This window comes from Heloderma suspectum, chromosome 7 (assembly GCF_057233095.1).
Source record: "Heloderma suspectum isolate Gila_16-S chromosome 7, 16-S_ref, whole genome shotgun sequence".
NCBI classification, from domain to species: domain Eukaryota; kingdom Metazoa; phylum Chordata; class Lepidosauria; order Squamata; family Helodermatidae; genus Heloderma; species Heloderma suspectum.
In genome coordinates this window covers 100,031,245-100,056,111 of record NC_139464.1, presented here as the reverse complement: position 1 = coordinate 100,056,111, position 24,867 = coordinate 100,031,245, and positions in this window count along the sequence as shown.

Sequence of the window (24,867 nt, the reverse complement as noted above, 5' to 3'; positions counted from 1 at the left end):
GGAGGCCATCATTAAGCTGAGGAAACAACATAAACCCATCAGAGAGATAGCAAAAACATTGGGAGTGGCCAACACAACAGTTTGGAACATCCTGAAAAAGAAAGAATTAACTGGTAAGCTCAGCAACAGCAAAAGGCCTGGAAGACCACAGAAGACAACTAAAGTGGATGATCGCAGAATTCTGCTCATTGTGAAGAGGAACCCTTTCACAACATCTAGCCAGGTCAAGAACGCTCTTGAGGGGGTAGGCATGTCATTGTCAACATCTACAGTCAAAAGACGGCTTTATGAATGTAAATACAGAGGCTTCACAACAAGGTGCAAACCACTGGTAACGCTCAAGAACCGAAAGGCCAGATTAGCCTTTGTCAGCAAACACCTAAAAAAGCCTGCCCACTTCTGGAATAAAATTCTTCGGACTCATGAAACCAAGATGAACTTGTTCCAGAATGATGGGAAGAGAAAAGTATGGAGAAGGAAAGGAACAGCTCAGGATCCAAAACATACCACATCATCTGTCAAACATGGTGGAGGCAGTGTTATGGCTAGGGATGGACGAAAGTCCCTTACCTGGTCCCGCAGCTTGCTTCGTGGTGGGGGGGAGGTGCTCCATCCCTCCCCCCGAAGTTCTGGCCGGGGGGGAGGCGCCCCATCCCTCCGGTCGCGAAACCTCTTCTCCTGCCGGGATGCAAATGGCGGCGGCCGTAGCCGCTGCTGTTTGTGTCCCTGCAGTCAGCCATGATAGGCTACGTAAATCTTTACGTAGCCTATCACAGCTGACTTTGGGGAAAGAAAAAAAGTGCGTTCTCAAATGGCGGCGCCCATGGGCACCACCATTTGCGTTCCTCATTTGGGCATGTGTAGTCTACATAGACATTTCTGTAGACTACGGCGAAAATAAGGGCAACGCTATTTGCGTTGCCCTTATTTTCGCCGTAGTCTATGTAAATGTCTATGTAGACTACACGTGCTCAAATGAGGAACGCAAATGGCGGCACCCATGGGCGCCGCCATTTGAGTACGCGCTTTTTTTTTTTCCCCCAAAGTCAGCCGTGATAGGCTACGTAAAGATTTATGTAGCCTATCACGGTGTTTTTTGAAAATCTAGCCATGATAGGCTACGTAAATCTTTACATAGCCTATCACGTTTGTTGTTGTTTTGGTTTTTTTACTTGGAAATGGTGGCGGCGGCGGCCGGTCAGAAGACCGGCCACCACCGCCGCCGCACCACTGCCGGGAGCCACCACTGCCAGGGACATTCGACCAAGGTAAGTCCCATCCCGGGGGGTGGGGTGGTGGTGGACCATTTCTCCACCAATTTTGGGGGGCCAAATGCATTGGCGTTCGGCTTCCCGGAGATTCGTGGAGAAATTCTCCGACATCCCTAGTTATGGCATGGGCATGTATGGCTGCCAATGGAACTGGGTCACTGGTGTTTATTGGTGACCTGACTGCTGATAAAAGCAGCAGGATGAATTCTGAAGTGTATAGGGCTATACTTTCTGCTCAGATTCAGCTGAATGCTGCCAAACTGATAGGATGCCGCTTCATATTGCTGATGGATCATGACCCAAAACATACAGCAAAAGCTACCCAAGAGTTTCTCCAGGCAAAGAAGTGGGATGTTCTTCAATGGCCAAGTCAGTCACCTGATCTCAACCCAATAGAGCATGCTTTTCACTTACTGAAGACAAGACTGAAGGCAGAAAGACCCACAAACAAGCAGCAGCTGAAGGCAGCTTCAGTAAAGGCCTGGCAAAGCATCTCGAGGGAGGAAACTCAGCGTTTGGTCATGTCCATGGGTTGCAGACTTCAGGCAGTCATTTGACTGCAAAGGATGTTCATCCAGGTATTAAAGGCGATCCTCAAGTTTGAAATGATGTTGTTTTGTTCCATTACTTATGAGCATATGGGGGGGTGTATGCCACTGGCTGTCCTTCCTGAATGGTTAGTGCCCCACTTTTGTCAAACCCCTTGAATTACAGGTGAAAGTCCTGACTTCTCTCCCATCTGGGTGTGTTTCCTTTCAACTTCAATGTGGTGGTGTACAGAGGCCAACTGCCAAAACAGTTATCCTTGTTCCAATATTTCTGGCCCTGACTGTAGATGGAAACTTTCACCAAAGCCAATGACTCTTTATCTCATTGCACAAAAATACTTTATAACTTAACTTTTACACAAGCACCCTGATCTAAGGGTTGCTACAGTGATTTACTCCAATTGTAATTTTCAGACTGAAACTGGAAAACTCAAGCAACAATTTGTTTGACTGGGAAAGCAAGGACAACATAATCACATTACATCACCCATCACATTATCATAGGCAGTAATCCTTTTTGTCCTTTTTCCAAGGAAATGTTTGAAAACATTGTAATGTCATTACATCAGGGTCCATACACTTCAGCTGCTCTGTTAAGTGGTTCATCTATTCTGAAATGCTTTTTAAAGTTACAAAGTCAAGATCTATAGACTCTGATCTATTATCCAGTGAAATTAATGGGAGGATTTTACATTTGAATCAACACAACTAACATATGGTCTGAAGTGGAGATGATGATCCTCAGTGATGAAAAGCTAAGCCCTTACAGATGTTCAAAATGGGTATGATCAATCTGTGGAGGGAAGTAGCAAGGTCACGGCTGCACAGACCCCTGCCTGCAAGATACAAACCTTGTGTACTGAGCATATATGTACACAATTTTGATACATGGAGCCTCCAGTCCTCTGACTCCCATCAACAGGAGCCTGCCACCAGGAGTTAGATTATCTGAAGATACCTCATAACCACCCTTCATCAAAAGTATTCCAGGGCAGTATACAAAAGTGTAAAGAAAGCTAATTCGCATAATCATATAAATAAAATATAATCGAAAGAAATCATAACAGCATACAGCACAACTACAGACAATTGTAAAACAACAGACAGAGTGAAATTTCTTGAAAATGCCTGGGCAAACAGGGAGAAAAGGGCAGTATTCAATGGTACTCCTACAGAGAGTAGACCCACTGAAGTGAATGGGCCTAGTTTACATAGGACTACTATTGCATACTGCCAAGGTCTTAACCTAGCATAAAAAAAAAATATACTGTTGCTGCCAGTTGAGCCTCTTTGGGGAGAACATTCCAGAGTTGAGGAGCCACCACAGAAAAGGCCCACTTTTTTGTAAATACATAACATAACACACCTTTGCTAAATAGGGGACTAAGATAAAGGCCTCAGCAGAAGATCTGAAGACATGTACGGGTTGGTATGAGAAGAGGTGCTCCTTCACATACTTGGATCCCAAGCTGTCTAGGGCTTTGAAGTTAATCAACAGCATATTTATTTATTGATTTATTTATTTCATTTCTATACCGCCCAATAGCCAAAGCTCTCTGGGTGTTTCACAAAAATTAAAACCAAAAAGCGCAGGGTAAAATGATATAAAATATAAAAGCATTGAAACCACAATATAACAATACAACCAGAATAAAACCTAGCAGCAATGCAGAGATTTAAAATACAGATTTAAAACATCAAAGCTAAAAGACTAGAAAGCTAAAATGCTAAAATGCCCGGGAGCATAAAATCTTAAATTAGGCTGAGAAGTGAAGAGGCAGCCAATGTAATTCTTTCAGAATAGTGGTAATATAAATAACTCTGGCAGCTGAGTTGTGTACTAACTGAAGTTCTCAGGTCTTCTTTAAGGACAGTAGTAATCATACCTGGAGTTTCCTAGAACATGAATCACCATGGCCAGGCTATTTCTGCTCAGGAATGTCTGGAACTAGCAAGCCAGTGAGCTGGTGAAAGGCACTCCAAGCCACTGGGCTTCACATAGCAATGCTGGCTCAAGGGGCAACCCCGAACAGCATACCTGCCCTTTCAGGGGGAGCGCAACCCCATCCAGAACAGCTTCAATAACAATTTCTTTGATCCGAGAACTACCTACCCACAGTCCATCCATCTTGTTGGGATTCAGTTTCAGTTCATTGAGCCTCATCCATCCCATTACTGAATTCAGGCACCAATTCAGCACCTGCACAGCTTCACCTGACTCAGATGAGTTGATCTAAGATTCTTGGATCATATTCAGAACACCACAGTTGCACCCATACTTGGAAGAAAGAGGTGAGACTCTTGCATTGGGTTAACTAGAGGCCACAACTTTATTTAAATGTAACATAAATATAATACAGAACATTTGGATGAATACTCAAAGCTGTGTAGGGATTGGCTAATGGAAGGAGCTGCCCTGTGGCCTTCTCCCTTCTTTTTGAAGCAAATGTTGAAGCAATGAGTGCCATGTCTTACGTAACCAATATGAAACACACGCACGCACACACAGAGAAAGTATTAGTAGGCTTACGGAAACTTAAGGTTTGTAGAAGAAAACAAATAGGAAAAAAAATAATGGGAAGAGACCCCAAAACAACCTAATGAGGACTGAGCATGTTTAGACAGTGCCCATGGATTGTCTACTGACTGTTTTGCGGGGGACCCCAAAAACTGGGAGAGGAGGGGGAATTGGAATCTTAAACAGGAAACATTCCACTCTGCAAGATTTTGCAGTCCCCGTTGTCACTTTAAAAAAGTGGTTAAATCCAGGTTTGTGTTAGTTAAAATGAGATTGGTGTCCTCATTATTCGTATATATGGATCTCTCTCTCTCTCTCTCTCTCTCTCTCTCTCTCTCTCCTTCCCTCTCTCTCCCTCCCCCCCCTCTCTCTCTCACACACATGGATTGAATTATCAGCAAACATCAAACTCCATCAGTTTTATTCCAATGTTACAGTAGCTCCCAATATTTTTGCTGCCTCATTACTCACTTCTCCCTTAATCTCTTTTAGGAGGGGCCATGCTCAAAACTATGTAAAGGAGTCTTCCTTTACCCACTACATTTTCACTAGGGGATCAATGAGTAGGATATTGCACATTGAAACCATAGTGTGACTCTAAAAGGAGCATCTAAAGATTTATCAGATTACATTTTCACTGTTAGTAGACCTGGCTTTTACACGCTTTTTGCTTATAATTCCCACTGGAGATAATATTACACTTTTGTGGAGGTAAACATGACAAAACTGCATGAAGGTGAAAGCACACTATCATTTCAGGTCATGCAGCTTCAACACATAACACAGAAAGGGACAGGGAGAGTGCAACTCTGTTAATTCTGCTCAATCTCTCATCAGCTTTTGATACCATTGAGCATGGTATCCTCCTGGATTGACTCCATGGGATGGGTATTGGAGGCATTGTGTTACAGTAGTTCAGGTCCTACCTATGGGGTCAATTTCAGAGAGTAACATTGGGTGACTATTCCTAGCCCCTTGGCAATTGAGCTATGGGGTGTCGCAGGGTACCATCTTGTCCCCAATGTTGTTTACCATCTATATGAAGCCGATGGGATCTGTCATTGGGGGATTTGGAGCTAAATGCTATCAGTATGCTGATGACATACAGCTCAGGTCCATTTTTGCCACACTCTAGCTCCATGATGCCACACTCTAGCTCCATTTTTATTTCTATTAAAAAGGCATATTTATTAGGGATGGGCAGATTCCCTACCTGTCGTTTCAGCTGGGAATCTGTCCTTGGGGGGAGGCAATCCATCCCTCCCTCTGGAATCCTCTTCAGCTGGCTCTGCTCGGCGGTGATTCCATGGAACTGCCGGCCGGCTCCAAAATGCCAGCGATATGGCCACCATTGCCATATCGCTGGCTGAGGGGTATTGATTGCAGACGCAAATGGCGTCCAGGATGCCATTTGTGGCCATAAAGGTGTTAGTTTAAGGTAAATGCAGCCGTAAATAGCTGCATTTACTTTAAACTAAGACCTTTACAGATGCAAATGGCATCCTGGATGCCATTTGCATCTGCAGTCAATACCCCTCAGCCAGTGATACGGCATGGCGGCTTATCGCTGGCGCTCCGGAGCTGGAGGATCAGGCCGAAGAGGATTCCGCAGGGAGGCAGAGGTAAGTGCTCCATTCCGCCATGGACTCTGGGAGGGGGCGGATTCTTTAGAATCTGGCCTCATTGGGTTGGCCATCCCTAGTATTTATGTGTTTTGGAGATCAGTGTCATACCTCTGCCTTGTATTAGTTACTTGGGCAAGTTCTTTTTCTTTTAGTCCTACCAGCTTGCATTCTGGGAAATGAGCATCTTGTGACCTTCCATGCCCACCATGGTAGCCATTTTATGAATGGGCAGGCTGCCCCATGGCACAAACGTTGTGAAATCATCCACAACGCTCTCTCAAAATTCTAAATGTGTCCATTAACCTAAAAAGGTTGGAGGTCCCTGATAGGAAAGAATCTTGCCTGAAAACCTGGAGAGCTGCTGCCAGCCAGTGTTGACAGTACTGAGCTAGAGAGACCAATGGTCTGATATGATATAAGGCAGCTTCTTTTGTTACATATTGAGAAATAAACCAAATGCCTGTTATTATTGGGGAGAGGGAGCTCCTACATCTCAGGGACACTTCCTGTGGGGTCTCTGCTAGTGCAGGCTGGGCCACCAAATGTCAGGCGTGAGGGGCAGGATTTGCTCCCAGTACAAGGGTGTAATCAAAGGTAATACTTTCCTTTCCCCATAGGATTGAATAGTAGCTAGGGATGACTGTCACTGGGAAATCCGTTTCTCTTTCTGCTCAATGGAGTTCCACAGCATGCCTGATTCAGCTTGCATTTGCAGGCCAAGCTGTGGGTTTTTCCTGAACTCTGGAAACTTTTTGCATTTTTTCTGGTGAGCTGTAATTTGCGCAATAAAAGATTTGTGCAAATTGCAGGTGCCAGTTGCAAATTTTGCATAAGTTGCAGCCAAAATGTGTGTAATTTATGCAAAATTCAGCTGTAATTTGCACAACTAAAAAATATAAAACATGTGCATACTAGCCCATTCCCAATGCAGATCAAGTTGTGCACTGCAGCAGAAAGCAGACCAAAGTCTGGGGGTGGGGTACCAAGGGAAGCTCATCAAGCTCCCCCCCCAATGGTTCATAATGGTAGCTTATTCTTTATATTTTCACTAGGGATGGGGGAGAATTTCTCCCCGAAACCTCGGGGGGCCGAGTGCCAACGCATTTGGTCCTCCGAAGGTTGTTCGGGGAGAAATTCTCCACCCCCCCCGCCCCCCCTGGGATAGGACTTACCTTTCACAAATGTCCCTCCCGGCGGTGGGTCCCGGCGGCGGTTCAGCAGGTCTTCATCAGGGGTGGGGGCGGCAGCCGGTCTTTTGACCGGCTGCCGCCGCCGCCATTACAAGAAAAGTAAAAAAACAAACAAACGCCCCTGTGATAGGCTACGTAACAATTAACGTAGCCTATCATGGCTAGATTTGCAAAGTCAGCCGTGATAGGCTACATTAATCGTCACGTAGCCTATCACGGGTGACTTTAAAAAAAAAGCGTGTACGGCTAATGGCAGCCACCATAGGGAGCCACCATTTGCGTTCCTTATTTGGTTGCTGTTGTCTATGTAAAGATTTACGTAGACTACAGGGACTAAATAAGACTACAGGGACTAAATAAGGAACGCGAATGGCGGCTCCCTATGGGGGCCGCCATTTGCGTACGCGCTTTTTTTTTTTCAAAGTCACCCGTGATAGGCTACATGACGATTAACGTAGCCTATCACGGCTGACTTTGCAGATCTAGCCGTGATAGGCTACGTTAATCATTACGTAGCCTATCACAGGGGCGCATTTATTTTTTTTTGAAGTTCGCGGCCGGGGAGACGGGGCGCTTCTCCCCGGCCTGAATTTCGGCCGGGCGAGGCGGGAAGCCTCCCCCCACCGGCCTGAACTTCGGGGGGAGCAGCGAAGCGCCTCCCCCCCACCGCGAAGCAAGCTGCGAGACCAGGTAAGTGACTTTCGTGCATCCCTAATTTTCATTTATACCAAAAAAAGGAAAGGGATGAACACAGACACACCTTCTTAAACCTTCTTCTGGTGATATAAGGGTGGGGTTTGTTCAACTTTTGGTTACACTACTATTGATAGGCAAACCTCCCAATCTACTATAGAACTAATTAGGGGGAAGTGGCTTATTTTGTTGAACATTGGATATTTGTTAAAGAATCCAAGGTCTGAATGGGGCCAGAGTGGACTGGGACCATGGCATGTGGCAATGATATCATAGCCAAACTCCAGGATCAAGAAGTCTTCAAGCTACTCTGAGACCTTTCCCTAATGTCCCACCATTGTCTTAAACTTATTGAGGTACAGCAGCAGTGGGAGGGCTTCTGGGACCTACTGTGGTATGGCTTAAGCCCCCCAGGATGTTTCTTCACATGGCAGCTTCAAGAGCCACCAGGAATCATGGGAACTTTACTTACGATGGCTCCCAGAATTCTTGTGTAAAGGCACTGCAGTCTAAGAGAGTTTTTAAAGTGATTTCATACTAATAATTAACTTCTGAGTGCAAAGTCCTCTGGAATGTCCTTACTGTTCACTCATGTCTTGCTTAATACAGTTAGCAGTTTTAATTCATAAGGTTGCAGTCCTGTGCACCAATATACAGCCCATTATGCACATGCCATTATGTGCAGGATCCCAACTTAAATTGGGGCATTTTCTCTCTGTGTAGTTATAACTCATAGCCTTGCTCTGTACCATTGGATTTTATATCCCATCTCCCTCTCTTGTGCTGGTCTTTTCTTCAATTTGATACTTGGTACTGCTACATGGCAATAGTTCCATTAATCCTCCCTCCTTTTTAAACTTCTCTGATTCTGTTATCTTCTGTATACTATACTCCAGCCTTATCCAGTCCTGCTTCATTGAGTTCAGCTTCATGACCTGCATCAGTGGCTTTCTGTGCCATTCTTCCCAGAATTGCTGTATCTTTCAGTTGTCCGTCCTGCTCAGTCAATTGTCAGTTTCTTTTATTATTCCATAGTTCTACCTTTCTGTCTTGCTTCATTTCCTGCCTTCCTTATTATTCCTTTAACTCTCTGTTAGCCATTTTTAGCATATGAGTCCTTTCCTTGATGGACTTTCCAAAATCTGTCTTGAGGTTTGTTTTCCCCTGCATCTATTCAGTTAATGATACTCCATCGCTTCTTAAATTGTTATTGGCTGAGGCTGCTGCTCAGGGCTAGTTTTGTGCTTTAGAATCTATTATCAACAAACAGGGCTGGCCTGTGGAGAACATAAAGAGTAATATCTCTGAATGTATGCAGAGTTTTTTGCTCTTATCATTGAGTAGCCACAACATTCTCTACAAGCCCAGGATAGATTGTATTTCTAGATGAATCTTCTATCCCACCATCACCTGGCATCATTCATAGAATTTTATGGATGGTCCAGTAGGGATGGCAGAGAATTCCGCCATGGATCTCAGGGAGGCCGAATTAGGGATGGGGGAGAATTTCTCCCCAAAACATTGGGGGGCCGAGTGCATTTGGTCCTCCGAAGGTTCAGGGAGAAATTCTCCGCCACCCCCCCGCCACCCCCCGGGATGGGACTTACCTTTCACAAATGTCGCTCCCGGCGGCGGGTCCCGGCGGCGGTTCGGCAGGTCTTCGTCAGGGACGGGGGCGGCAGCCAGTCTTTCGACCGGCTGCCGCCGCCGCCATTACAAGAAAAGTAAAAAAACCCCAAAAAAACGCCCCTGTGATAGGCTACGTAACGATTAACGTAGCCTATCACGGCTAGATTTGCAAAGTCAGCCATGATAGGCTACGTTAATCGTCACGTAGCCTATCACGGGTGACTTAAAAAAAAAAAAAAAGCACGTACGCTAATGGTGGCCCCCATAGGGAGCTGCCGCAGAGCACAGCCATCCGTGGAGGATTCCGGGGGGGAGGAAAGGAGCACCTCCCCCCCCCCACCATCAGCATAATCCGTGAAAGGTAAGTGATTTTCGTACATCCCTATGGTCCAGGTGGTGCTATCTTCAACTCATAACCTCCTCATGTTTTCCCACTTTCTCATCTTTTTTCTTACCTCAGAAGATTTATTAAGAAGGGAAAGAGGGAGCAGTTGCACAATGCCTTTTAGTTGGTAGTGCTGCTAGGACCCCACTGTCTGAAAGCACCCAGAGTTTCCCAGTGCAGAAATCATGATTCCTGGTAAGTATAGATCCAGCATTCTGCAATGCTGCTATGCATTCCTCTCCCTGCACACCTAAGGTTTGGCAAGTATATTTCTGATCTGTGCTACTTTTGCTTGGGTTGGATCCAGATTAAGTCATACTTAGAGTAGATCCATTGAAATCAATGGAACTTAATTTAAGTTCCATTGATTTCAATAGGTCTACTCGAAGTATGACTAAATCTGGAGTCAGCCCATAGTTTTTACCAATACTTCCATTGCATACTCTTTTTGCATTAAGCTGCATTTATAATTAAATTTCATCTGGAAATAATACATATTTAAATGTGTATTTTGACTAGGGATGGACGAAAGTCCCTTACCTGCTCTCGAAGCTTGCTTCGCGGGGGCGGGGAGGCGCTTTGGTTCTCCCCTCGAAGTTCAGGCGAGGGGGGGGAAGGCGCCCCGCCTCGCCCGGCCGAAATTCAAACCGGGGGGAGACGCCCCATCCCTCGCCGGCGAAATTCAGGCCGGGTAGGAGCGCCCCGTCTACCCGGCCATGAAAAAAAAGTAAAACACACACACACACCCCCGGGATAGGCTATGTAACGATTTACGTAGCCTATCACGGCTAGATTTCCAAATTCAGCCATGATAGGCTATGTAAATCGTCACGTAGCCTATCACGGGTGACTTTGGAAAAAAAAAAAAAGCACGTATGCAAATGGCAGCTCCCATGGGGACCGCCATTTGCGTTCCTTATTTTGACACGTCTAGTCTACATAAAGATTTACGTAGACTAGGGTGAAAATAAGGGCAACGCAAATAGCGTTCCCTTATTTTCGCCGTAGTCTATGTAAATGTTTACGTAGACTAGACGTGCCAAAATAAGAAACGCAAATGGCGGCGCCCATGGGCCGCCGCCATTTGCATACGCGCTTTTTTTTTCCAAAGTCACCCGTGATAGGCTACGTGACGATTTATGTAGCCTATCACGGCTGACTTTGGAAATTTAGCCGTGATAGGGTACGTTAATCATTACGTAGCCTATCACGGGTGTGTGTGGTTTTTTTTAATGTTACTTTTTTTTTTTGCAATGGCGGCAGCGGTGGCTGGTTGGGAGACCAGCCATCGCCCCCGCCGAACCGCCTCTGAACCGCTGCCAGGACCCGCCGCCGAGAGGGACATTCAGCCACGGTAAGTCCCATCCCAGGGGGGCAGGGAGCCAGCGGAGAATTTACACACCAATTTCGGGGGGCCGAATGTGTTGGCATTCGGCCTCCCAGAGATTCATGGAGAAATTCTCCGCCATCCCTAATTTTGACTAGGGATGTACGAAAGGTACTTACCTTTCGTGAATTATGTTTATGGTTGGGGGGGAGGCATTCCGTCCCTCCCCTGGAATCCTCGCCGGGGGAGAGGCGCTCCATTCCTCCCCCCCGGAATCCTGGCTGGCCAGCTGTGCTCTGTAGCAATTCTGCGGACATCCAGCCGCTGGCTAGCACGGACGCAAATGGCAGTGGCCATAGCCACCACCGTTTGTATCCCTGCAGTCAGCCGTGATAAGCTACATAAATGTTTACATAGCCTATCATGGCTGAGTAAAAAAAACACAAAAAACACGTGCATACGCAAATGGCAGCGCCCATGGTTGCCACCATTTGCATACACGCATTTTTTGTTTTTTGTTTTTTTAAGTCAGCCGTGATAGGCTACGTAAAGATTTATGTAGCCTATCAAAGGTGTTTTTTTTAAAATCTAGCCATGAAAGGCTACATAAATCTTTATGTAGCCTATCACTTTGTTTGTTTGTTTGTTTTTAACTGGAAATGGCAGCGGTGGCAGCCAGTCGGAAGACCGGCCACCGCCGCCGCTGCACCGCCGCCGGAGCTGCCGCCGGAGCCACCGCCACCAGGAAGATCCACCCCAGGCAAGTCTTGTCCCGAGGGGTGGCGGGGGGTGGCAGACCATTCCGCCACCAATTTCAGGGGGCCGAATGCGCTGGCATTCAGCCTCCCCGAGATCCGTGGCGGAATTCTCTGACATCCCTAATTTTGACAAGCTTAAAATGCCAAGAACATCACAACATTTAGAGAAATGCAAAATCCAATGGAAAGCTAAATTCCGATCTGAAGATTTGTCTGAGACATGTGCATCAGATCATTTTATATAGGGATTTGCTAAGAATAAATTAGTCAGGCACTCCTATGCCCATCCTACTGCTTTCCAATGCCGCACAACAGTAAGACAGTTGGAAGCCAGTGCCAGTAGGAATATTAATCAGATACACTCCCAGCATCTCTATTGGGAAGTGGATTGTCAGATATACATACAATTACGGCTCCATCCAGTAATAAAGGAGAGCTCCATGTAATCTAGTAGTGAAATTATCCTTCCTCTGCCTCCTCCTATTTACAATACCCAAATATTTGCATCGTCAACATGTGTACATATCACACAACAGGCTGGGTCAAGGCTTTTTCTTTAAAGAGGTTTTCTGTATACAGTGTCGGACTTCTATTTTCTTTATTTAATTTAGGGTGCAATCCTATGGCCATCTAGACAATGTCTAGACAATCTCTAGATGGCCATAGGATTTTGCACCTTCTGGGAACCCAACTCCCCATCCCCTGCCACCTCATAGGCAGTCCAGTTCATCCCCAGCTCCGCGCTCATAAGAGCAGTGTGTAGCAGCCAAAAGGGGGGCATTCTAGGGGTGGGGTGGGGAGGGGATGGCAGAAGTGCTGTAATGACCCTTCCTAGGCACCATCCAGACTCCACCCTTCCCGCTCCAAGTTGCCCTGGCTAGACAGCAAAAAATCAGCTGTCCAGCTGCAAATGCGGAGTGGCTGGAGTGTGGAGAAGAAGATCCCCTCTGCACTCTGCCTGCCCTGTATGGGATAGTCAGTTGCCTCCGAGTTCAGAGGTGGCCAGCTATCCCCATAGGATTGAGCCCTTAATGTCCTTATCATTGCTCTAACCTCTTGGAATTCACCATTTATTCTAATTTAGAATATTAATCTGATTATTCTAACCCTAATTGTGAATTAGGGTGAGGGGGGGGGGAAACCCAGTTTGCTCTTTTTTAGAAGTCTGTCTTTGCTACAAAGCATACATCAACTCAGGTCCCAGACAAGGAAAGAACACAACAGAATCTTTCAATAGGACTTGAGGAAACTTGTACACACTGAGTTTAGGGAACCCAGCAGTCTGTGATACGAATTCAATGAGGCATTTTATCAGGGAATCAAGAAAATAAAGGCTGAGCAATCTGTCAATCGTCAGGCAAGACCGAGTCCAAATTATAACTATGGAAATTTCAATAAATGACCAACTTTGGGAAAATCTAAACTTCCTGGGAGACTGGAGGATACAAGAAGGAAGCACTGGCACTTTGGTTGATGCACACAATGAAGGTTTGTTCAGTTTCATTAATTGATGTCTTGCCTTATCAGAGATGGCCAGACTGTGAAACAGGCATTACAATCCATGCCCATCTCCTGTTTGTATGGGGAGTGCTCCACCTATTTTTTTTTTCTTGTTCTGAAAACTGTTTATCCCACGGCAAGTTTGGAAATCTCTTCCTCTACTGCTGACTCTCTCGTGCACATACACAAAGAGAACACTTTGCAGTTCATTGTCTCCATAAACCAGCCTGAATCCTGACAACCCACTTATAATGCTCCCATGATCTGTCATTGCGGCAAGACATGCCCACTCCACTACAAAAGGTCACAGAGATGATGGGATAAGCTATCAGAAAATGTGTTCAAGATTCTGCCCATTGTTTCCACAACAGGCTTTGTTTCTGAGAATGTCAGCCCTGAACAACTTATGATTCACCAAATGAAACACAGCCTACAGTCATGGATGGTGGCCTGCCTGGTCCTGGATAACCATCTTGTTTTTACTATCTCAAGCAGCAGCAAAAACAGAAGGCTTATTTCTGTGGGGGATGCTATTCAAGTTAGGTGGACAGTATTTGACTTGGCAAATGGCAAATTGTGTAGGTCTGCAACACTTAAGCAGTTTCAGAAACTTCCAGCATGAACAGGAATGGGCACAGAGAACTGAGAAAATTTGCTAGAATGTCAAAACTCTATTGCTTCTCTCAAACTTCTTCTAATGTTTTGCCCAGACACAGATCTCAAAATTTGCCTTAAAGTGCAGTTCTAATTGATTGGTGTGATGGTCCGAGGCCTACAGAGGCAAGAAAAAGGAAAAAGTCAGACCTAGAGGCCTGGAGTTTTTTGTTGGGAGGGGGCATATCTGAGAGGAGTAGTTTTTCATTTACCCAGTTAAGTTTCAGTTTCATTTACCCAGTTAAGTTTCATTTCTTCAGGTTTGAAACAATACTTGGGTTTTGAGGGAAGGGGGTATATAAAGAGATTGAGAGCTCCAGCAAGAGCAGAGTTGGGGAGACCAGAGCCTGAAAAGAGATCCTTTTGTATCACAGCTCTATTGTGTGAATACCTTTAGTTGTAATTTGCTTGCTTTAATTTACCAGTAAACTCTTGTGGTTAAACCCTGTGTCTAGAGATTCAGTCACCCCACATCTACAGTCTAAACGCCATGTTACTTGAAAGGGGAAGGTAAAAGAAGGAAGGTGGGACTCTTAAGGAGGTAAGAGATCCTTAAGGAATTGTTCAGGGGGTCCAGGTCATAAGGGGAACTCTGACAATTGGCCTTTGCCTTTTATTATAAAGCCGGCTTCTGTCAAAAATATTAGTCTGCATAGTTGAAACAAAATTGTTCACGCTTGACATGCAGAGCCCCAACTTGGCTATTAGAGTTCCCAGATACTTTTCTTCTTAAAACACACATTCATGAACTTGATAATGCATTTAATTGCTTTTTGTTAATTGGAACGCACACACCCGCGCACACACACACACACGCATGAAACCAGGGAGTTTAAGGGAGCAATCCTATGGCCGCTAGTCAGTGTCTAGACAGCCATAGGATACGTTGGTTTCCAGGAAGCGACCTCAGAGCCTGCACACCAAGATCGGTTCCTAGAGAACCGACCTTCCCCTGCTCCCATGCTGCCTTTCAGGCAGCTCAGAATGGCCCTGCACTCCGCGCTCGGAAGAGGAATGTGGAGCAGTGAAAACAGGGCATTCCGGAGGGAAGGGTGTTCCAGGGCAGGGAATGTGGAAATGCTGGTATGACACATCCTATGTGTTGTCCAGCAGCCACTTCCCCCGCTCCACCTTTCCACAGCTAGACAGCCGAAACTGGCTGTCTAGCAACAAATGCAGGGCAGCTGAAGCACAGAGGGGTTGATCCCCTCTGTGCTTCTCCTGCCCTGCACTGGATAGGCGGTTGCCTCCACATTTGGAGATGTATGCATATCTCCATAGGATTGCACCCTAAAGGTAAGATATATATGTCATTACAGTATGTATGTCATTACAGTAGAACTGCTATGTTTAAAGTGAGAATCAGGGATGTCAGAGAATTCCGCCACAGATCTCGGTGAGGCCGAATGCCAGTGCATTCGGCCCCCTGAAATCTGTGGCAGAACGGCCTGCCCCCCCACCCCCCGCGGATCCCCCCCGGGACAAGACTTACCTGGGGCAGATCTTTCGGGCGGCGGCTCCAGCAGCGGCGGCGGCAGAGGCGGCGGCCGGTCTTCCGACCAGCTGCCCCCGCCACCATTTCCAGGCTTGTGGGGGAAAAAAAAAAAAGATGTGATAGGCTACGTAAAGATTTACGTAGCCTATCATGGCTAGGTTTAAAAAAAAAAGACGTGATAGGCTACGTAAATCTTTATGTAGCCTATCATGGTTGGGGGTGGGTTAAAAACAACAACAATGTGTAAGCAAATGGCGGTGGCTACGGCCACCGCCATTTGCGTTCCTTCTTTTTACCGTCTTAATCTACGTAAATATTTACGTAGACTATGACGCCGAAAATCAAGGGGAACGCAAATAGCGTAGCGGGCGCTATTTGTGTCCCCTTTTGATTCACCATTTTAGCCTACATAAAGATTTACGTAGGCTAAAACGGTGAATGAAAAAGGGACGCAAATAGTGCCCGCTACGCTATTTGCATTCCCCTTGATTTTCACCGTCATAGTCTACGTACATATTTACGTAGATTAGGACGGCCAAAAAGAAGGAACGCAAATGGCGGCAGCCGTAGCCGCCACCATTTTCATATGCGGTTGTTGTTTTGTTTGTTTGTTTGTTTTTACCCAGAGCCCTCCGCAGCTGGAAATCCGGCTGCGGACAGCTCTGCCCTGGCCGGGCCGGGCCTGGCCGGCTGTTCCGCAGAGCTGCCGTGGAGCACAACCGGCCGTTCGAGGATTCCGGGGGGAGGAACGGAGTGCCTCCCCCCCCGGCCAGGATTCCGGGGGGAGGGGTGGAACGCCTCTCCCCCCACCATCAACATAATCCATGAAAGGTAAGTCACTTTCGTACATCCCTACTGAGAATGAAAGATTCCAGAAGTACCTTATGAAGAGTTCAGAAGAATTTCACCCAACCTGAACTGGCTGCTTTACACAGTAGAATCAGTTAGATATAGTTGGTTGCTGGTATGAAAGATAATGAGTATCATTACTAATGCTAGTAATCTAACCAGCATCTCTGATTTATTGTTATCGAAAGCCTGAATCATGTGTTCCTCCTCAACATGATTCCAATCATGTGAGGAGGAAGGGCAGGAATGTGCTAGCCAGGGCCTGCATCAAAGGTAGGCACCTGCCCAGGGGCCACATCCTAGTGAGGGCCCACTGACAAGAGCCCCCTGGACTTACCCCTCCTCAACCATTGCAACCTGTTTGTTCACTTGCCTTTCATTCTGGCTCAGAGAAGGGTGGTGGTCAGAAGGAGGAGAAGTAGATGTCTCTGCCTGCTTGCACACTGGCTCCCTGCCTGTCATCCAAGCCAGTAAGGATAGCAATGATGAGCAAAAGGATAACAAGTAATAGCAGCTGGTGACAATGGTGATGAAAAGTAGACTCACCGAGGGAGGGGATCCACTGAGGATGTCTTACCCAATGACCATCACAAACCTGGAGTGGTGCTGGTGCTACCCAGCTCTGTCTCCTCTGTTGCATCCCCATCACTGACTGAACCCATCGCCCTCCACACATTGGAGGGCTGAATGTCTGTGGTGGGCAACCAGTTGTAGATGTGTAGGCTCAGGCTTCTAAACATGCATGGCACCTACATGTATACAGGAGGTTCACTGCCAAAAATATTCAGCCCTCCACCATGTCCTTGGGGGTCCTCCTGGAACCATCTTTGTCACTTGAGGCTCAGGTGACCTCAGTGGCATGGAATGCCTTCTACCAGCTTTGGTTGGTGGCCCAGCTACGCCCTATCTAGACAGGGATAACTTGGCTTCAGTTGTCTATGCTTTGGTAAGCTCCAAGTTAGATTACTGCAATGTGCTCTATGTGGGGCTGCCTTTGCAGATGGTTCAAAAGCTGCAGTTTGTGCAAAATGCAGCATTCAGATTGATAACTGGGACTAGAAGGTCAGCACATATAAGACTGACTCTGGCCTGCTTGTACTGGCTGCCTATATGCTTCTGAGCTCAATACAAGGTGTTGGTTTTAACCTATAAAGCCCTACATGGCTTGGGACTGCAATACCTGATGGTATGCCTCTCCCAAAATGAACCTACCCATACTCTACATTCAACATTTAAGGTCCTCCTCCAGGTGCCTCCTCCAAGGGAAACTTGGAAGGTGGCAATGAGGGAGAGGGCCTTCTCAATGGTGGCCCCCCATCTGTGGAACAAGCTCCCCAATGAGGTCCACCTGGTGCCAAACATCTTCTCGGTGCCAAGTTAAAGCCTACCTCTTTTCCCAGCATTTGGCAGCACTTGATGAGTTTTAATCATCATGCCAAACATCTTCTCGGTGTCGGTGCCAAGTTAAGGCCTATCTCTTTTCCCAGCATTTGGCAGCACATGATGAGTTTTAATCGGTCCTGGATTTGTCTTTAGTTACAACTGACTGTTCAAAGTTGTTTTTAGTTATATGTTGTTTGTGTATATTGTCTCTGTGCTTTTATGTATATGGCTTTTAAATTTTGTATATTGTATTTTAATGTTTTTAACTTTTGTAAACTGCCCAGAGAGCTTTGGCTGTGGGGTGGTATAGAAATGTAGTAAAAAAAAATACATTAGAGATATCCTGGCTTTATTTACCTCAGATTCTGCTCCCTAGTGGCTTCTCCACACCTTAGATTGTTACAGTGGGAGGTTTAATTCAAACCTTTGAAGTTTATTATAATCAAAAGGAATAATTCTATACCTGTTGAATGTTTTAATTTTTCCAGTCCATTGTAAGGTCCCCTTCTTCTGAGAATCGTGCTCACTCTCAAAACAAATTTGCCGAAGCTGATCACTCTGACCATCTGCATTTCCTCCCCCAACAGAAAAAATGAATATGGAAACAAATACATACATTGAAAACATGCAGTTTCAATGAAAAACAAATGAACAACAATAATACAGCAATAAGACAAAATTAAGCTTTCTTCTTTAAATGCTGCAGGTCTACTCCTAATTGCCATGTAAAATAAGGGAAATTGCAGGAGTACTTAGTAGAGAACTGGCACACTTAATGTTTATTCAAGAGATGCAATTAAGCAACAAGTCACAAATCTATTGAACTTCGTATTCAGGCATACAATTCATCATATTTCAGCCAATACCGAGACCAAAAGAGCATTAATGGGGATATGCGATAATAATATTAATTTGATGGCATCTCACGCTGATAGATGGAGTCAGCGTATATCTGTTTCCAAATGGTAAAGCTGAATCCATTTATCCTATGATGTATATGTTGAAACAAAGACATTTTTATTTAAACCTGGATACATCCAATGGATCCAACACTGCTGGAGATTTCCATGGTAGATTGAATGTGAAATCAGCTATGCATTTCTTTTGTATGCATGTCTTGCAGAAGCTAGTCCTGTTTAAGTGTGAGTAGACATTCAAAGCCTTGCCCCCTCCTTCCTTGTGAGCAGACATGCTTCTCATGCTTACTTCAGAGTACATATGCAGAGGCTTTGTATTTGAGATCCTCTTTGAAAGTGCTACTGAGTGATTCAGTCCTGCTTACTTTTGAGTAGACATGCAGAAGCCTCATCCTCCTTACTTCTCAGTAGGCCTAAAATAGGGTTAAATAGGTAATAATCACATTTTGGCCCCACCCACTCTGGCCATGACATCAGACACTCTTGACAGATGGATTGGTGTCCCCAAGACCTTTCCCAGATAGGGATTTGGCCCTTGGAATGAAAAATGTTCTCCACTACTGAACTATCCTACAGCTTACATGAATTGTTGACACAAGGGTAGAGACTAAGCCATCTGGCATCCCTCCTGCTGCCAGGATAATCCATCCTGAAGGTGGGTTTCTGAAGGTGAGATGAAGATGAAGGTAGATAAAGTGAACCGTATTTGTCCTCCTTCAATCACCTGCAAGGGAGTGTAGGTTTAATGCCAGCAGCTAGGTGACAAGTGACTAGGGCTGTATGGATCTGGTTAAATCCATTCCATCTGTCTTTCATGCATTGTCAGGCATCTTTTGTTCCTTTGTCTACTCATTGATGGAATTTGATTTTTTAAAGAGATGCATGTGAATTTTGTTCCTGTTTGCAAATGCATATCTCCCTGAAAAGTTTTTTTTAAAAAGCAGTCTGGAATTTAATGGAATCTGTATACAACTCAGAAAAAGCTGCAGAATCCACAGGTCAGATTCATAGAAATCTGAACTCATTTGAATCTGTTGCAGCTTTCTCCAACAGCCGTAGCAGTGAGCCATGAGTCCTGACCCCCTAGCCTTGCATGTCCCCTGAATCTGGTTCCTATCTGAAAATCAAGCACTCAGCTAGTTCTGACAATAAAAAGGATAAATCCTTGGAGCATTTGCTATGGGGAAGGCAAATGGGCAGCTGGATATAATTCTTTCATGGCTCCATCAACCAGTGACCCCGGAAGATCCATAGCAGGGGAGCACAAGCAGTAGATATTAAATGATCAAGACAAAAGAAGAGAAGGAAAGTAGTAAGGAAAGGAGGGTCGGGTGCACCAACACTGAGCCCAGCTGTGTGAGAAGACCCTTGTATAGTATAGGAGTGGACCAGAGAGAAGTCTTCACTCCAGTACAACTCATCCAGCCCTGCCCCCGCCCCCGCCCCCAAGTCAACTCATGCTAGGTTGGCTGAACAAGGATCAGGACAACCAATAACAATGTAGCCCAAGTTGGAAGGTTGGAAGGCCCATAGGTCATACCAGTTCTTGCCTCTTTCGGCCCGTATGCCATGTTCACTGGGCACCAAGGTATTGAACCTGGCTTCCAACAGTTCCACAAACAAAAATAAGGCTTTACTTGCAACACTCCAGTTTTCACACTGAGGATTATTAACTGACCCTCTCTTCTACATTGTAAGGATAGACAGGTCTCTCTCTCCCATTTTTTAAAAAATCAAATTCTATTGTAAATTTCAACATGAAAAAACAAAACAAAAACAAAACACCAAACCAGGAACAACACAAAATTGAAAAAAAATCACAATTATAACTACATGCTTTAAAGGCCTCAGTTTCAAACATTACAACAGTCTAAAAAGGAAAACAAAAGAAAATAGATTTTACATAAACTTCAATAAAAGCAGATCAAATATCCAAATATGAGTCAGCAGCCATCAGTAGCACCTATATACCACTCTTTCAAATGTTGCTAATGTTGTTAGGTCTTCAATCCATTGCATTATAGGAGGTGAGCATCTATCCATCCAGAATTGTAGTATCACTCTTTTAGCAGCCAGGAGGACACAAAAAATCCATTTATGCTGACCATGTGTTACATTCCAAGAAGCAGGGAGATAATTTAAGAGAACATGTATATCAGTAAATATTAAAGAGTGTTCCAATGCAAAGTTTATCCATATGATAACTTCCTCCCCAAAGGAAGCAATTATTGGGCATTTCCAAAACATATGATTAAAACAAGCATTAACTGCATTACACCTCCAACAATGAGCTGAGTTACACAAACCTTTATTGAAGAGATGTTGTGGCATCCAACAGACCCCAAACAAGAGTTTTTGCTGAATAAGATGTAACTGAAGATTCACAGACACATCAGATACAGCTGCCAACATGGCGGTCCATTGATTAGGCAAAATAGGACTTTCCAGTTCCCTGTTCCATTCTTGCTGAAGACCCTGTGTATAATATTTATTTACGGATAATAAGTATTTATAAACATGAATTGTGGATCCATGTACCTGATCGGTTTCAATAGGTGTTTTCAATAGCAAAGGGGACTCTGAGTCTGTGAAAGCAATGGGACCAAATCTAGATTCTAACAAATGTTGCAATTGCAAATACTGTCATTCAGATATAGCAGGCAAATCAAATTTATCTTGCAAAGCTGAAAACTCATCAGCAACAGCCAATAACTGATCCAAGGTGAAAATCATCTTATCCATCCAGGTCTGCCACAAAAACATTTTCTTTCCAATTTTTAAATCTGGATTTCCCCCTAGAGTCAATCTGGGATGGGAAAATGGAGCAAAATGTAATTGGCATGAAATTATACGCCATACATGTCTAACAACCAGGATTGTGGGAGGAGCCCCCCTGTCCACTGTAATATGCCAAGAATGTAATATGTCATCTATTTGTAGAGTGGCTCCAAACAGGAGGATTCCAAAACCGACCAAGGTGGAAAATCAAATCTGCATGGAAAAGACCAAGATTTAGTACAGGTCAGCAAATAAGCCCAGCGATATATAGCAAGAGCTGGAAAGCCAAACCCTCCTTCTTTAATTGGGAATTGCATCTTTTTCAAAGATATTCTTGGTGGAACACCCCCCCCCCATTTGCAAAACAAAGCATTACCCTTAAACTTTTGGAAATATTTGCCAAGGTATAAGTAAAGGAATCCCATGTATAAGATAAACAATTCAAGGTATAGTATTCATCTTAACTGTATTAAACTTACCCCATAAACTTAACCTTAAAGATGCCCATCTATGTATAACTTGTGAACTATCATTAATCACCTTGTTTAAATTTAACTTGAGCATTTGAGATATCCCTGTAGGGATAATTATTCCCAAATAAGTAATAGAAAATGTGCACCCTCAAAACTGCAAGTTAGCTAATACACTACAGTACATCCTATCTCCCCTTCATGGATCACTGCCTTGTTGTGGCGAAGGGGCTTGCATAACTCAGTGAAGCCATAAGCTATGCCGTGCAGGGCCGCCCAAGACAGACAGGTCATGGCAGAGAGTTCTGACAAAATGTGGTCCACTGGAGAAGGAAATGGCAACCCACTCCAGTATTTTTGCCAAGAAAACCTAGGGGTGGGGGAGAATTTATCCCCGAAACTTCGGGGGGGCTGAGTGCCAACGTGTTCGGCCCCCTGAAGTAGTTTCAGGGAGAAATTCTCTGCACCCCCCCACCCCCCCCGGGACGGGACTTACCTTTCCCGAATGTCCCTCCCGGCGGTGGGTCCCGGCAGCGGTTCGTCAGGTCTTCGACAAGGGCAGAGGCGGCAGCCGGTCTTTCGACCGGCTGCCACCGCCGCCACTCCAATAAAAGTAAAACAAAAACAAAAACGCCCCCGTGATAGGCTACGTGACGATTAACGTAGCCTATCACAGCTAGATTTGCAAAGTCAGATGTGATAGGCTACGTAAATCGTCACGTAGCCTATCACGGGTGACTTAAAAAAAAAAAAGTGCGTACGGCTAATGGCGGCCCCCATAGGGAGCCGCCATTCACGTTCCTTATTTGGTCACTGTATTCTATGTAAAGATTACGTAGACTACGGCGAAAATGAGGGCAACGCTATTTGCATTGCCCTTATTTTCGCCGTAGTCTACGTAAAGATTTACGTAGACTACAGCGACCAAATAAGGAACGCGAATGGCGGCTCCCTATGGGGGCCGCCATTTGCGTACGCGCTTTCTTTTTTTTTTTTTTAAAGTCACCCGTGATAGGCTATGTGACGATTAATGTAGCCTATCATGGCTGACTTTGCAGATGTAGCCGTGATAGGCTACGTTAATCGTCACGTAGCCTATCACGGGGGCGTTTTTTTTTTTTTACTTTTTATTTCGCTGCTGGGTGAGGCGAGGCGCCTCCTCCCTGGCCTGAATTTTGGCCAGGCGAGGCGGGAAGCCTCCCCCCCGGCCTGAATGTCGGGGGGAGCAGCGAAGCGCCTCCCCCCCACCGCGAACAAGCTGCTAGACCAGGTAAGTGGCTTTCGTGCACCCCTAAGAAAACCCCATGAAACGTATCACAAGGCTAAAAGAGATGACGCCGGAAGATGAGCCCCACAGGTCGGAAGGTGTCCAATATGCTACTGGGGAAGAGCAGAGGGTATTTCCAAGTAGTGCCAGAAAGAGTGAAGCGGGTGGGCCAAAGCCGAAAGGACACTCAGCTGTGGATGTGTCTGGTGGTGAAAAGAAAATCCAATGCTGTAAAGAACAATAGTGTCTAGGAACCTGGAATGTAAGATCAATGAATCAAGGTAAGCTGGAGGTAGTCAAACATGAGATGGCAAGACTGAACATTGACATCTTGGGAATCAGCAAACTAAAATGGACAGGCATGGGCGAATTTAATTCAGGTGACCATCATATCTACTATTGTGGCCAAGAATCCCTTAAAAGATATGGAGTAGCACTCAGAGTCAACAAAAGGGTGGGAAAAGCAGTACTGGGGTACAATCTTAAAAACGATAGAATGATCTCAGTACGAATCCAAGGCAAACCATTCAACATCACAGTAATTCAAGTCTATGCCCCAACCACTGAGGCCGAAGAAGCAGAGGTTGATCGGTTCTATGAAGATCTACACCACCTTCTAGAAATAACACCAAAAAAAGATGTCCTCTTCATCATAGGGGATTGGAATGCTAAAGTAGGAAATCACCGGGATAACAGGCAAGCATGGCCTTGGTGTACAAAATGAAGCAGGACAAAGGCTAATAGAGTTTTGACAAGAGAACACGCTGATCTTAGCAAACACTCTTTTCTAACAGCACAAGAGGCGACTCTACACATGGACATCACCACATGGTCAATATCGAAATCAGATTGATTATGTCCTTTGCAGCCAAAGATGGAGAAGCTCTATACAGTCAGTCAAAACAAGACCTGGAGCTGACTGTGGCTCAGATCATGAGCTGCTTGTTGCAAAATTTCGGCTGACACTGAAGAACGTAGGGAAAACCACTAAACCATTCAGGTATGACCTCAATCATATCCCTGATGAATATACAGTGGAGGTGAGGAATAGATTTCAGGGATTAGACCTGATAGACAGAGTGCCTGAGGAACTATGGACGGAGGTCCGTAACATTGTTCAGGAGGCAGCAACTAAATCCATCCCAAAGAAAAAGAAATGCAAGAAAGCCAAGTGGCTGTCTGATGAGGCTTTCCAAGCAGCTGAGGAAAGAAGGGAAGCAAAAAGCAAGGGAAAAAGGGGAAGATATATCCAACTGAATGCAGAGTTCCAGAGAATAGCAAGGAGAGACAAGAAGGCCTTCTTAAATGAACAGTGCAAAGAAATCGAGGAAAACAACAGAATGGGAAATACTAGAGATCTCTTCAAGAAAATTGGAGATCTCAAGGGAACGTTTTGTGCAAAGACGGGCATGATAAAGGACAAAGAAGGCAGGGACCTAACAGAAGCAGATGAGATTAAGAAGAGGTGGAAAGAATATACAGAAGAACTATACAGGAAAGATCTGAATGTCCCTGATAGCTAGGATAGTGCGGTCACTGAACTTGAGCCGGTCATCCTCGAGCGTGAAGTCAAGTGGGCCTTAGGATGCATTAGTAACAACAAAGCTAGT